Source organism: Ambystoma mexicanum, chromosome 3p (assembly GCF_040938575.1).
Source record: "Ambystoma mexicanum isolate Mex_15411 chromosome 3p, UKY_AmexF1_1, whole genome shotgun sequence".
Lineage (NCBI taxonomy): Eukaryota > Metazoa > Chordata > Amphibia > Caudata > Ambystomatidae > Ambystoma > Ambystoma mexicanum.
In genome coordinates this window covers 251623480-251637067 of record NC_090925.1, presented here as the reverse complement: position 1 = coordinate 251637067, position 13588 = coordinate 251623480, and the positions used below count along the sequence as shown (strand labels likewise).

Sequence of the window (13588 nt, the reverse complement as noted above, 5' to 3'; positions counted from 1 at the left end):
CTGGCTCCCATTGTGAAGCCTGCCTGTATTGTTGTGCGATAGTTGGTATGCTTGAATAGCGCATTTGCTGTTCCTGCTAGGTGAGTCTCCATTAGGAAGGCTATGTCTGGGCCATGCCTATTCACGAACAGTCGTACTAGTCATCTCTTCAGGCTGTGTCCTAGGCCATTTACGTTCCAGGCAAGAAGCTTTAAGGCTCTGATCTTAGTGTCTTGTGGGGCCATTTAAGCACTCTTGGTTGTGAATGACAGTGGAGTCCCTCGTAGTGGAGGCCTGGTTTATTTGCGTTTCTTGGCGTGGGACGATGGCCATTGCTTGACCAACACCTGAGTTACATAGGTTTCTGTGTTCCATTGAGCTTCTTCATCTTCTGAACATATACCCAATTCCCCCCTACCCATACTTCGCCCCCAACTGAAGCATCTGTTGCCCCTTTATAACTCAAACACAAAATAAACAAAAACGATACACTCTCAATACTAATGCAATAGGTTCCTATCAAATATACTCTCCCAATCTATTATTTGAACAACGTATGTCGACAGGGTCTGTGGCTGGGAGGGGGCGTATTGTGCGACATATCGCAGGGCCGCCATCCGCTATGTTAAGCATGCATCACAGCTACTGGTCGGTATGTCCACAGGGTGGGCACGCCTTAGATGATGTTGTTCACATGTCCAGCATCTGTTCTTATTCATCGCCCTCAGGGGGCATTTCTTCTTCTTGTGGTTGTTGCTGTTGTGGTGGCTCATCTGGTGGCCTATTTGGCCGAGGTCTGTTCGTTCGATTTTCTTGCCTTCTCCATGAACCCCAGTCTCCTCCGAGGTTGCATTCAGCCCAGTTCCATGCCCCTCTTGGATCTGTAAAATGCACTGTCGTTCCATTGTGGTATATTTTCATCTGAGCCGGAAATAATAGGCCATATTTCACATTTAATGTCTGGAGGCATTTTTTAAGAGGGTCAAACGATTGTCTCGCTTTTTGCACTTCTTTAGTGAAGTCAGGGAACAATGCTATCTTAGAGCCGCTCTATGTTGTCACGCCTTTCGTCCTGGCCATTTGGAGCACCGCATCACGGTCTCTATAGTTCAGTATTCTAGCCATCACTGTTCGTGGTGGTGCTCCAGGAATCGGTCTACCTGTTGGTACTCTATGGGCGCGTTCAATAGAGAAGAATTTGAACAAGGATTTTGGGGCAAACAGGTCAGCAAGTAATTGTTCCAGGAAAAGCTCCATGCTTGCCCCCTCTGCTTTTTCCAGTAGCCCAAGGATTCGGATGTTGTTCCTTCTCGATCCTCCCTCTCCCTCCTCCACCCGCTCTTCCAATGCCTTGATACATTCCATTGCCCTGTTCATTTGTTGACTCATGCCTCGTAGCTCATCTTCCGCCACTGATATTCGAGTCTCAGCCTCCCCCGTACGGGATGATAGTTTTTGGAGGTCATGACGCAGTAGGGACACTTCAGTGCTAATGCTGTCCATTTTTACCTCCATTGAGGCTCGTGAACTGGAGATGGCATTCATCACGTCCTTAAGTGATAAGTTTTCCCCCAGTTCTTGTGGGCCATCAGATCTGTTCTGGTCTGGTGGAGGGGTCAGGGCCTGTCTTGATATTGGGCAAAATCTTCCTCGGGGCCAGCCCTTTGAGAGCAAAAATACCCAATTCAGCCCAAAATACAGGTTCTATTGTGCTGAGCAGTGATCTCATGCTAGTGACAAATGACACCCTCAAAGCTTTAGCATATTTATTCTAAGCAGTGAATTTCATATACATTTGGGATTCAAGTTAGAGAATATTACAAAGCATAAAACAAAGAGCAATGCAAAATATAGTGAAACATGGAACTTAGATAAACATAGAGAAACATGGAGAAATATAGAGAAACATAAACATAGAGAAACACAGTCTTACGTCCCTTAATCTCAGCCCTGGGAGACCTGGGTTTCTCATAGAAAAACAAGGCTGGAGGACACCGTGAGAGCCAATTCCGGGCACCTGACTGTACACGAATCAAGTCCACAGGCGATCTCCCCCTGATCCCATGTGTGCATGGATACTTTATAATCTCTTGCTGTCAGTCACCATGACGCATAGTTCCAGAACTTTCTCTGTGAGGCTGGTTCATGGAAAAAACCCAGCTCTCTCTGAGATGCTCCCTGCTCGCTCCTACCCCCTCCCTTGTTCCCATCTGCGCTGGCTGAGGAATGTCTTATCAGTACCTTCCCAGAGAAAAGGAAGATTAGCTTGGAGCCAGGGCTAACGTTAGTGAGGCTGAATATTCTAAGGGAAGCAGGGATGTATTAACCCCATCTGCAAGCTCTAAAAGGCATGCACTCATAGCTTAGTGTTTATAGTGCTTAAGACTGGCTATCTAAGCGCTATATAGGTGCCATGATGTTCCAAACACTCCAAAAACCTATTAGCTACATAGCTGGGGGCCCTCCCTGCCTGTACTACTGTCAGCATTTTTAGCACATACTTTGAATACACTATTGGCTTTCAGCGGCTAATGCTGTCATCTAAAGCCCTGATTGGCAAGGTTGCAATTTCGTGTATCACTACATTCCACCCCTATTCAACGTTTGTGCGACAAATGCTGACTAATACCTATCAACATAGTATTTAGTGCAGTGATAAAGACCTAGGGGCTTTGCAAGAGGTTTAAGCAAACTATCTTCTAGCGGTTAGTTAGCGTGGCATGCAAGGTAAAACACTACCTAAACAAAAATGTACACAAAGTGAACAGTGACATATACCCTTGCCAGAACCTGGCCTACACAAAAATACCTACGCCAAGTGAACATGGACATTTACTCTAGCCAAAACCTGGCCTACACAAAAATACCTAAATCAATTTTGTATAACTGATTGTCAGTTAAAAAGCAGCATGCAGTTAAAATGTCAAGGCAATCCAGTGTAGTCTAATCTACAATGCACTATTGCATTTATGTAGGGTTACCAATTCTAAAACCTGGCAGCCTTTCACCCTAAGGGCCTACCCTCCCCCTGATCCCAGGGCATTCAAGCGTGACTATGGGCTGTGTGACTAGACACTTCCCCCAGGTAGGTGGAACCCAACCAGAAACCATCTAATTTCGTGAACAAGGTGAACCCATGGGCACCAGGTTGTCTAAATAAAAACAATTCTACTAATTTACATCAAAGCATGGCATGTGTTATTCATGCAATCAAAAGCAAGCAATTCAATCCATATGTATGCTGGTAACTGTAGCTCTGCGTGCCAGTGTGTGGAGGATGGTCGCCCCCACCCAGTAAAAAGCCAACACCTGCTGATTTAACAATGTTTGCCATACAATGCATTGTGTGTATTTAGCAGTCTTGTTGACCTGCCCTATGGCAGACAAAAATGTCTTCATGTCTAAAATTCTGTTATCTTCAATTGGCTGTCAATACTTGTAGCAGTGCTGGGCATATCAATGGGCCCCACTAGGCCAGAAGTTCTATAGCAGAGCTGGCATCAGAACCCATAGTGGCTAGCTTATAGTGCACAGTTTCTATGTCACAAGCATATAAAGCTCCTGCAATTAATGAATCTAGCTCCCTAGCTACACGCACTCTAGTGATGGGCCATAGAAATGGACTCCATTTGTAGCAGCTTGGTAGTACTAAGGAAACATTGCCTCATGATAAATCTATGTCTAAGTGTAGCACTGTAATAATGAAGGTGTGCATTACCAGTCTACAATTTACATGTTGTCTTACCACTGGAAAATCTAACAGGTTCACAGTGTCTACCTTCTGTGACTTGGAGAATACCCTTCTTCAAGTGGGATATCTACCATATACAATATTAACTTTAGCCACAAACACCATACTACTATCCGGCAGTGGCTGTTTCATCACACCATGGAAAAAATTCATTTAGTCAAGTTATAGTTCATTAAATCTTGGCGAGAACACTCGCTGCAGTTCTTGGTCAGAAAAACATCACATTAGACAAATTAAACAAATGGTATCCATTCAGTGACAAAAGATGCCTGACAATGTGCCAGGCCAGTACACTAGCAATTCCATGTGGATACTCATTTGTAGCGCTTTTCCAAAGAATTATTCCAAATGTTTACAATCAAAAGGTGACTCTTTGCATTAGTGTGCTGGAGACAGCTGTCCCCACAAAAACATGAAACTGGTTGGTTTAACAAAAAACCGTGTCACACTCTGTGTCATAAAATCAAACATCAAGTCAGTCATGGTTTCATTTACCTGCCTTAAGCTGGCTGTAAAAGTATCCAGTGTTTCAAAGATTACCATTTCAAATTATAGCTCATACACTTGGCAGCATTACTTCAATTAAGAATCTTAACCTACGCACAGGTGACTTTGATGTGCGCACTCATCTTATCTCAAAATTAATTACACTCCTGCTTGCATAATTCTGCTGCCCCAACAGTTCATAAATCATTCTCCTGCCTACGTGCAATGTAGAATATTTTTTTTTTTCAAAAAACAAAACATCTCTGGTTAAAGCCATTCAGTTGGAAGAGTAAAACCATTTGGTTTTTTCAGATTCATCTCAACAGTGCATTTAAAAACCATTTTTCAATGTGTTAGCATTCAATTGCTGTGTCACACAGCTGTATGTGGTGCCTGATGTTACAGTCCACAATTCATTGTCCATAGTCCTTTAAACAAGAAAGGGCAAAACATGTCATTTAAATGTGTAGCATCAAATACTTGATAATTAGCCAAGTCTGCACCGTGCCAGTTCAGCAAAAGTTATTACTCTGTTGGACACTATTCGCAGGTTACAGCATTGAGTGCGGTGCAGGGCACGTTAAAGTTGAAATAGCATGTCGCAGTGGCTCGCTTTCTCTGAGAATGCGTCTGACCCTTCTTTGATCAGTGTCACCCACAAACTGCATATTCACTCTCTATATTATGAAATGTCTTGTCGTGCTTTGCCTAGGCAAAATACAAACAGAAATGTTAGGATGTCATCAAAACTTCAATATCAGCGTTATCCACCCCTTCCCATAATACCACCCCCATCTTCAAAAAGTCTCATCAGGTAACTACACACTTTGTCATTGCTACTGCAATTATTTATCACCTTTCTGCATGTTTCTGGGGGCTTATTTACACTCAACCATACGGGGTGTAACTGCCTAATCACAAACTCATTTGTGCAATGCAATCATAGCTGGTCAATGGTACCTCAGACTGATCTGTGCTTTTACAAAGCCATATAGTAAGTACCCAGGTCGCACAATGCTTTTCTTTTTCACCAAAGCGATCACCAATGCCAGGCGCCAACTTGCTTCCAGTGTCCCATGATCTTGGTTTAGGTTGCCCTGCTGGCATCACTCCATTTTTCAAAGGTAAAGTCTTTCAGTCCAATACCGCTTACAGTTGTACAAGCAGCTTTGTTTATTTATCTTTCTTTTCTTAGCAGTGTCTTTTCAAGTCTCTGGTTTTTTCACTTGTCATTTTTTCAAAGGGCGTTTGCTGTTTTTGAACCACTCCTTTGAGTGCGATAGTCTGAGTCAGTTTCTTTTGTTGCTTCAACAAATCATTCATTCTTGCACTAAGCCGTGTGGCTTCTGGATCATGGCTAATGTGCAGTGTTCATGTTGTACTTCAAAGCCCCGCTCTGCATGTTGTCTCTTGCAAAACGGCTAAGCACATTTTGTCAGTTTTGCTTCCATCTGGAATGCCATAATGTCTTTGTCAGTTACTCCATCCCCTGGCAATGTAGCTTGCAGTTTGCCAGATGTGTATTTTCTCTTCTCAAAGCGCCTAGAGGTTTCTTCTCCAGTGCACAGCGCTTTACTTCAGTTCACATCACATGGAGCATTGGAATGCAGCTTGCACAGCAATAGCGCTTTACTTCACTTCACATCACATCACATGGGAATGCGGTTTGCACAGTAATGTCTGTTGGAATGGGCAGCTGTCTTTTCTTGGCCCATTCACAGATGCATAGGTAAATGTTCAGATGTGATGTGCCCGTCTGCCATCCTGCATGAAGCCTTTGCTCCGTACCACAGTTTACTGGGCAAATTCTTTACCTTTTGAACAGCTCTCTGTTTTTGCTCCCCCTTCCTCAGGAATGCAGGCATGTTTATCTTTCGTGTGCACCTGGCAGCGCCATTAGCACGCAGCTTATCTCTTTTGCCTATAACTCTTATACTGTGGCGGCTTCACTCGTTTCAGACAGTTCATCCAAATTAACTCTTTCTTGTACTGTTTCTGCTTTTGTTTGCCTTCACGCACCTCGCCCAAGACAGCTTCAAGGCACAAGCTCTGCACATACAGCAAGACTCTTGTTTTTCAAAAGCGGCACTTTTCTTGTCATTTTTCTACTCCATGTAATTTTGCAAAATGTCAAAGCGTCTTTTTTTTTCTTGTAATGTGCGATCTTTCAAGAGAACTCACAACCCATTAAATCTTTGTGCTATCTTATCACACACAGATGTTTCATTCTGTTGTACCATTGCCAAACTATAACCACTCAGTTCAGTGCATTTAAAAAATAAAAATGCCATATTTAGTGCAGCTCCCTGCACGTTTTTTTTTCTGCAAGAACAACCCACACTCTATTGCTTGTGGGCTGTTTAATGTGTCAACAACATTTTTCCCCATGTATCACAGTCAACAGGTCACTATTTCCAAAGCATACATCACTAATAAGGCAACAGCACAAATCCATGGCATAGCATGGGGACAGTCAAAAATACTCCAGGGGCAATTTAGAAAAATATAAATTGTTTTTCCCCCCAACCATTGCAAGCTGGTTCTGCAATTTCAAATCAGTACACAAAAATCGAAAATCCAAATAACATTCACTCACTTTCCTTTTAAGTGAGTCTCTCACCCAATATAAGCATGGCACAGCCTAAAATGCAATATAACCATTTTAGTGTGTTTCCTTTAAACAGAATTTGCCACCATTAGCACATGGAATTTTACAGTTGCCAAAAGAAAGAAAAAACTCTTTAGGCTCTCAGCACAGATGTTACTCATTCTCCTAAGCATGGCTCATTCCCCTTCCTCATTATTCAGGAATGCCAACCCTTCAAAAGCATATATCAAAAAAGACGAACCTTCGCCTCCGAACATTACAGCCCCCACTCGCTAGCACACTGGGGCTGAGTCAATGGTTAAATCACTATTCACAATTTGCATGTCAAATCCCTGCAATTATTATTTTTTTTTTCCTGCCCTCATGACAGAATAGAGATGAGAACTCCGTCTCATTATGCATTCCAAATTACAACTTTAAACTTGGGAAACCACATGATAAAATTCTTTTTCTAATTGAGCATACATCTTTCTTAACCATTCATCGGAGTGCTTTAAACAAAGCCATTTCCCGCTCGTTTATTGCCTTGTACTCCCTGGCACCAATCCCATGCAATAAGTCAGTCACGACTGATTTACTGAAGGGAGTCTTAACCACACAAGCTATCGGCCACGGCAAACCGACACAACATTGCTGCCTTTTGAAGTCTCAGAGCTGCAGTGAGACCATCAAGGAAATGCGACAGCCTGCTCCCCACTCTACACTGTGTTCTCTCACACCATTTGTCATGTCATGGCACTGCTCTTCACAAATCCCACAAAGCTGCCACCAAATGTCTTGATATTGGGCAAAATCTTCCTCGGGGCCAGCCCTTTGAGAGCAAAAATACCCAATTCAGCCCAAAATACAGGTTCTATTGTGCTGAGCAGTGATCTCATGCTAGTGACAAATGACACCCTCAAAGCTTTAGCATATTTATTCTAAGCAGTGAATTTCATATACATTTGGGATTCAAGTTAGAGAATATTACAAAGCATAAAACAAAGAGCAATGCAAAATATAGTGAAACATGGAACTTAGATAAACATAGAGAAACATGGAGAAATATAGAGAAACATAAACATAGAGAAACACAGTCTTACGTCCCTTAATCTCAGCCCTGGGAGACCTGGGTTTCTCATAGAAAAACAAGGCTGGAGGACACCGTGAGAGCCAATTCCGGGCACCTGACTGTACACGAATCAAGTCCACAGGCGATCTCCCCCTGATCCCATGTGTGCATGGATACTTTATAATCTCTTGCTGTCAGTCACCATGACGCATAGTTCCAGAACTTTCTCTGTGAGGCTGGTTCATGGAAAAAACCCAGCTCTCTCTGAGATGCTCCCTGCTCGCTCCTACCCCCTCCCTTGTTCCCATCTGCGCTGGCTGAGGAATGTCTTATCAGTACCTTCCCAGAGAAAAGGAAGATTAGCTTGGAGCCAGGGCTAACGTTAGTGAGGCTGAATATTCTAAGGGAAGCAGGGATGTATTAACCCCATCTGCAAGCTCTAAAAGGCATGCACTCATAGCTTAGTGTTTATAGCGCTTAAGACTGGCTATCTAAGCGCTATATAGGTGCCATGATGTTCCAAACACTCCAAAAACCTATTAGCTACATAGCTGGGGGCCCTCCCTGCCTGTACTACTGTCAGCATTTTTAGCACATACTTTGAATACACTATTGGCTTTCAGCGGCTAATGCTGTCATCTAAAGCCCTGATTGGCAAGGTTGCAATTTCGTGTATCACTACAGGGCCGACGTAGTGTATTGCTCCATAGTGCTCTGGGTCCCTGCTTTCTTGGCTTTCTCCTTGCCCATCTCGGAGACTATTTCCTGGGTCTTGTATTCTCTTTATGTTTGGCAGCTGGTGGAATGGGTCTGACTTCACGATTGGATCACTCCCTGTCCTATAGTGCTCAAAGCTTGGATGAAAGTTTCGTGTGGTCACTTTATGCCTTTGTCCGTGCTGTAGCCTGGACTCTTATTTCAGGCAGTTCGACAGCTCACGCCGCCTATGTGAGTTATATATATGCCGGCTATGGGGTGGGGGAGAGGGTGGAGGCCTCGCTTGTGCGATCTGATTGTCAGGAGACCCACCTGCCACGCAGGTTGCTCCATTTGTGGGCTGCGTAGTGCCGGCTATTGTCCGCCTCCCCCTCTCCTTACCTGCCTTGTGGCTCCTGGATAGGCCCTGGAGTACCGCGAAATGCCCGCCAACACGAGGGGGTACAGCGGGCGCTCTACGTGGCACGGAGCACCCGCAACCTACACGTGGTCCACCTTTATTTTGTCGAGACTCCAGATAGCACAGCGCCGGATTTTTCAGGGCAGCTCTATTTCCAGGAGATATCGTTTCCTACCTCTTTTAGTGCGTGATAGCAGGAAGAGCTGGGGGGTGTCCATTGCATTTCCTCAGGGGTACGTGGTTGGCCTGCTCTCTCTGTGTGCTGCGATATTATGTTAGGGCAGGAGATGATGGATCGGAGAAGATGTGTCGTCCCACCTCGAGCCCCTCCACTGCTGCTGAGAGGATAGGTGGGGAGTGTTTCATGCACCACAGCCTCAACAGGGGAGGGCAGGGTATGGCTTCGGCCAGGCGTGTGTTGTAGCCATTCCTCCCGTTGCTGCAGGGTGGACCGTTCGCTGCTCTTTATATACACCCCAATGAATATCACAATGTCCGGATGGCAGGGGCTCGCCCTCCGCTTCACTTCAATTGGCTGGGTTCAAGCTCGTATGCACAGCATGGGCACACCATTTGCCGCGGTACTATCGCCGCGCGGGAGCAGGCACGGCTTGCAATCTGCTGTGTTTCCACTGGGCGAGCCCGGCGCCAATACCTGCACCTCATCGCTGCGGGGGTTACGAGCCTGAATATCTGTCCCACACTGACAGTGGTCCACCGGTCCAGCTCCGTATCTCGCGTTCCGCTCTGACGGTCACTAGGGGAGTGTCTGTGGTCGACCGTTCTTCGGGTTCCAGGCGGTCCGGGGTTCTGGCTGCTTCCCGTCCCACAGCTCACAATCCTTCGCTCTCGCACGACCGCAGGTCCAGATCAAGGGCAAGCAGGTCCGGATCACGGGTGAGTGTCTTCCCCACCCTCCCCTCCACCAGTACAAGATGTCCGTTGCGGGGGTATCTCCGTAGCAGTATGTGTCTTCCCTTTAGTGCCGAGCTCCGGCGGCCATCTTGGCTTGGATTCCGCGTACAGCTGCAAAACCTCCTGTTTTCAGCTGCGTTTTTCTTGTGTTCCAGGCTCTGATTCGGGCTGATTTGACAGCAGACTGTTGCCTGGGTATCCCCCACACGTGGCTGTGATTTCTCTCCGTATGTTCTGTTTTTTGCAGGATCTCGAGCAGGATTTAGCTGGCGGCCCGGGAGCGATGTATGCATCGCTCGACCTCTGGCCACGCCCCCTCTTCAGATTCATTTTAAAAGTTTATTGAGAACAAATAGGAACTAGTTAATTGACTGAGGAGTGTTAAAATAACATTTTTTTCTGTCAATGAATGCCTAGAACTGTGTGCTCATGTTTTACTTTCCTTATTTCATACTGTTTTTACCGAGTGTATCGATTTGTTTACTTTTTCACTCCGTAGTAACATTCTCAAATGGAGGGAGTTGTTTGTTTCAGCTCCGTTGCTATGGAGCTTCTCGTTTGTGTCGGATTTCACTAAAGAGCGGCCTTAAGCCTTAAGCAGCAGCTCGTTTTCAACCCACGCATTGATCTGCAGGGTTTCCGGCTGCCAAGCGTGTCATTTCAGGACCGCTCGACTTATGTGTTGAGCGGGAGCGCGAGTGAACAAATCTACGTCAGTTACAATTTATATATATTCCATGCGTGTATGAAATTTTTACAGTGTGTTTTTCTTCGCCACTTGGACCTTTTATTGAAAAGGAACTCGGAAGCCTTTTCAGATCAGTTACAATGCGCGGGCTGCACAGCGACTTTCCTTCAGTTCTGTGGAGAGAGGAGAGCATGTGTTATCGTGGACAGCAGCAACAGAATGTTCTATTTTGAAGTGAGCTTTGTTTTTCCTAAAACATGAACCCTTTCTTGACTGGCCAAGAGTTATATTTCAATGCTGAACTATAACTGAAAACACAGGGTTATCAAGGAACCTGAGACTTTGAACTCATTTGCTTTTTTGTAAGGAAGAGGGGAGTGTGTACAAAATAAAAGAAAGGATTAAAAGGGTTGGACCTTAGTAGTTGTCTAAAAGAATGAGTAAAGATTGAGAGGTGAAGAAGCACTTTTCAGGAATATTGAATCTTGCGCAATCCAGCTCAGCGTTCAATACTAAAATTCATCCTCTAGGCAATTTGCAGAGGATTAACAGGAACACATATTCCATGCTTTGGTTTGTGTTTTCAGGGAGATAGAGAGGAAATGTTGAGCATAACCAGAAATGTTGTTCTCTCTTCTTTCCGCTGCAGATCACTGAAGGAATCTGTGTCTTTATTATTTTCTCCACTTCCCCTTTCCCCCGGGGGTGAGGTGTGCTCAGCTATGGAAAGATTAGTTCAGTGCATCACACCTTTGAGGGTCTGTTGTGGTTCAGCAGCTCCTGCAGATAGCTTCAAGACTCAGCCTGACAGATGAGGACTGGTCTCAGTGAGAACAGAGGGGCATACTGATGGAGCAAAGCCCTGCAGGTCCTCTGCTGCTCTGGTGTCAGATATGCAGAGGGATTCACTCCCTCCACTGAACCTTCCTGTGGGTTCCTTTGTAGCAAAGCAGAGAGGGGCTCACTCTTGGACCGTGCCCCTCCATACTGGCATGCACTTGTACACGCGCCCTTCGTGGTGGCAATACTGTGATGCCGCTAACAGGAGGACATCACAAGTTACGCAGGCATGCACCTACCTGCATCCTGAAGGCGGTAAATAGGGTCACCACAATGCCAGTATTACCGGCATCGCAGATCACCCATAAATAGCAATCTGCTGTGTTCCCAACTACCACAGGTGCACACAATCAGCACAGGTGGAGGAAAAAGGAGCACAGGAGCACACCCACACACCACACCCCTTCGCACACCAAAATAATCCCACTTGCTGTTGCGATTTCGGGGCTGGAGGACATGCCTACATTGCTACTCCATGAGCAACAACAACAACCAGCACTAGAGAGGAGACGCAGGAGGAGAAGGCGGGTGAGACAGGCCCAGGAAGTCCCACCAGTGTAGCCAGTGGTACCACGTAGGCAGCCACCAATCCCTCGCATCAGAGCCAGTCTTTTCAACCTAACCCCTGTGCAGATCCACACCCTGTACTGCCTGGACCAAGACACCATCACCACCATTGTGGACATGATACACGATGTCAGCCTGATTGAAATCTGCACCGCCACCCCCCCTCTACTGAAGGTAGTGCCTGTGCTCCACTTCCTGGCCACAGGCACCTGCCAGCACACAGTGGGGCAGCGGCATGGCATATCAGAACCTTTCTTTTCACACATGCTGATCCAAGTGCTGGATGCCCTCCTGAAGCACGCAAGCAACTACATATCCCTACCCCAGACTGTCCAGGAGCTTTCTGACACTAAAGTTGGCTTCCATGCACTGGCAGGCATGCCCAATTGTATCGGTGCCCTCAAATGCACCCATGTGAAATTGGTGGTCCCTCATGCCATGAAGCTGGTGTACCGCAATCGTAAGCTATACCACTCCACCAATGTGCAGATGGTATGTGACTCCAGCAAGATGATCATACATTGTTGTGCCCGATTTCCCGGATCAACTCATGATGCAATGGTGCTGTTACACTCACCTGGTATCCACAGGGACGCCACCCAGCCGGGTTACTCGCTGGTATGCTTCTCAGCTTTGCCCTGATGTGGTCTGCGGGGAAGGTTCTGCTTGAAAATACAGGAGGACTGTGTTCAAGACTGACCGACTGGGGTAAATATCCTCCCTCCACCCCATATGATTACAGTCCCTCTGGCGCCCTTTCCTCACCTTGTAGTAGAAATAGGCGTGCTCTCCGTCCTGCCTTCTTTGCAGGGGCACGTTGTCTTTCATGGGCGAGTGCGTTCCAGTTGCTTCACTGACGCTGGCCCATTTGATATTGTTCAGGTAGGTCTTATTGCAGTTCTTTAGTTTTGTTGCTATCCTGCATGCCTTTCTTTGTTTAAAATGTCTCTTTTTTCTCCCGTAGGTATGCATAGCTTCAGCGCAGCGAACTGGCTTGGTTAAGCCGCGCTGATAAATGATGGCGCATTAAGAGCGCTATGATGCAGTAAGTAAGCGCTATGCGCAGCGCTGAAAAGTCTTTTCTTTGCTAACCTGTGTTTTCCTTCCTTGTAGGTCGCGGTGTTCTTCAGCGCGAGTGGAATGTCTGGAGTGGTGCCAGCCGAGAGCCGACCAGCCAGGTAAGCCTTTTGAGCAGTTCGTAATTTGTAAATGTCTCTACTGCTTTCTTTAATGTTGCCTCTATCTTCCTCTTTCAGGTCGTTCTGTCCGGGCGGCGCGCAGATTCAAGGAAGCTGTTCTCAGTAGCTGCAAGTGTTTAAAGATGAAAACTGCAGGTAAGATGCTGATGCTAATGATGTTCCTTTTGTCTCCTTGCAGGTTCTGCTTCTCCGAGGTTCGAGGGAATAGCTAGACACGGTGAGCGTCACGTTGCAAGCTGCAAAGTAATGCGAAGCGTGTTGTCTTGCTCGGGTGTGGTTTAAATAGCCCCAACAAAATAGTCCAGGTAAAGTAGTCCCTAGGCTACCACACTCAAAACACTAGACCGCATAGCTTGGTTCTTTGGAACCAAGCTATGTGGATGCCTC

At 46.0% G+C, this 13588-nt stretch overlaps 1 long non-coding RNA gene across 1 annotated transcript in view; it reads right to left on the bottom strand.

The window, feature by feature from the left end:
• Positions 1-1731: 1731 nt before the first annotated feature.
• LOC138580307 (uncharacterized) overlaps positions 1732-13588 on the bottom strand; it is a 165466-nt gene continuing 153609 nt past the window's right edge. The window contains exon 2 of the long non-coding RNA XR_011304227.1: positions 1732-4924. This is a non-coding gene — a long non-coding RNA (uncharacterized lncRNA). The remainder of the gene's footprint in view (positions 4925-13588) is intronic.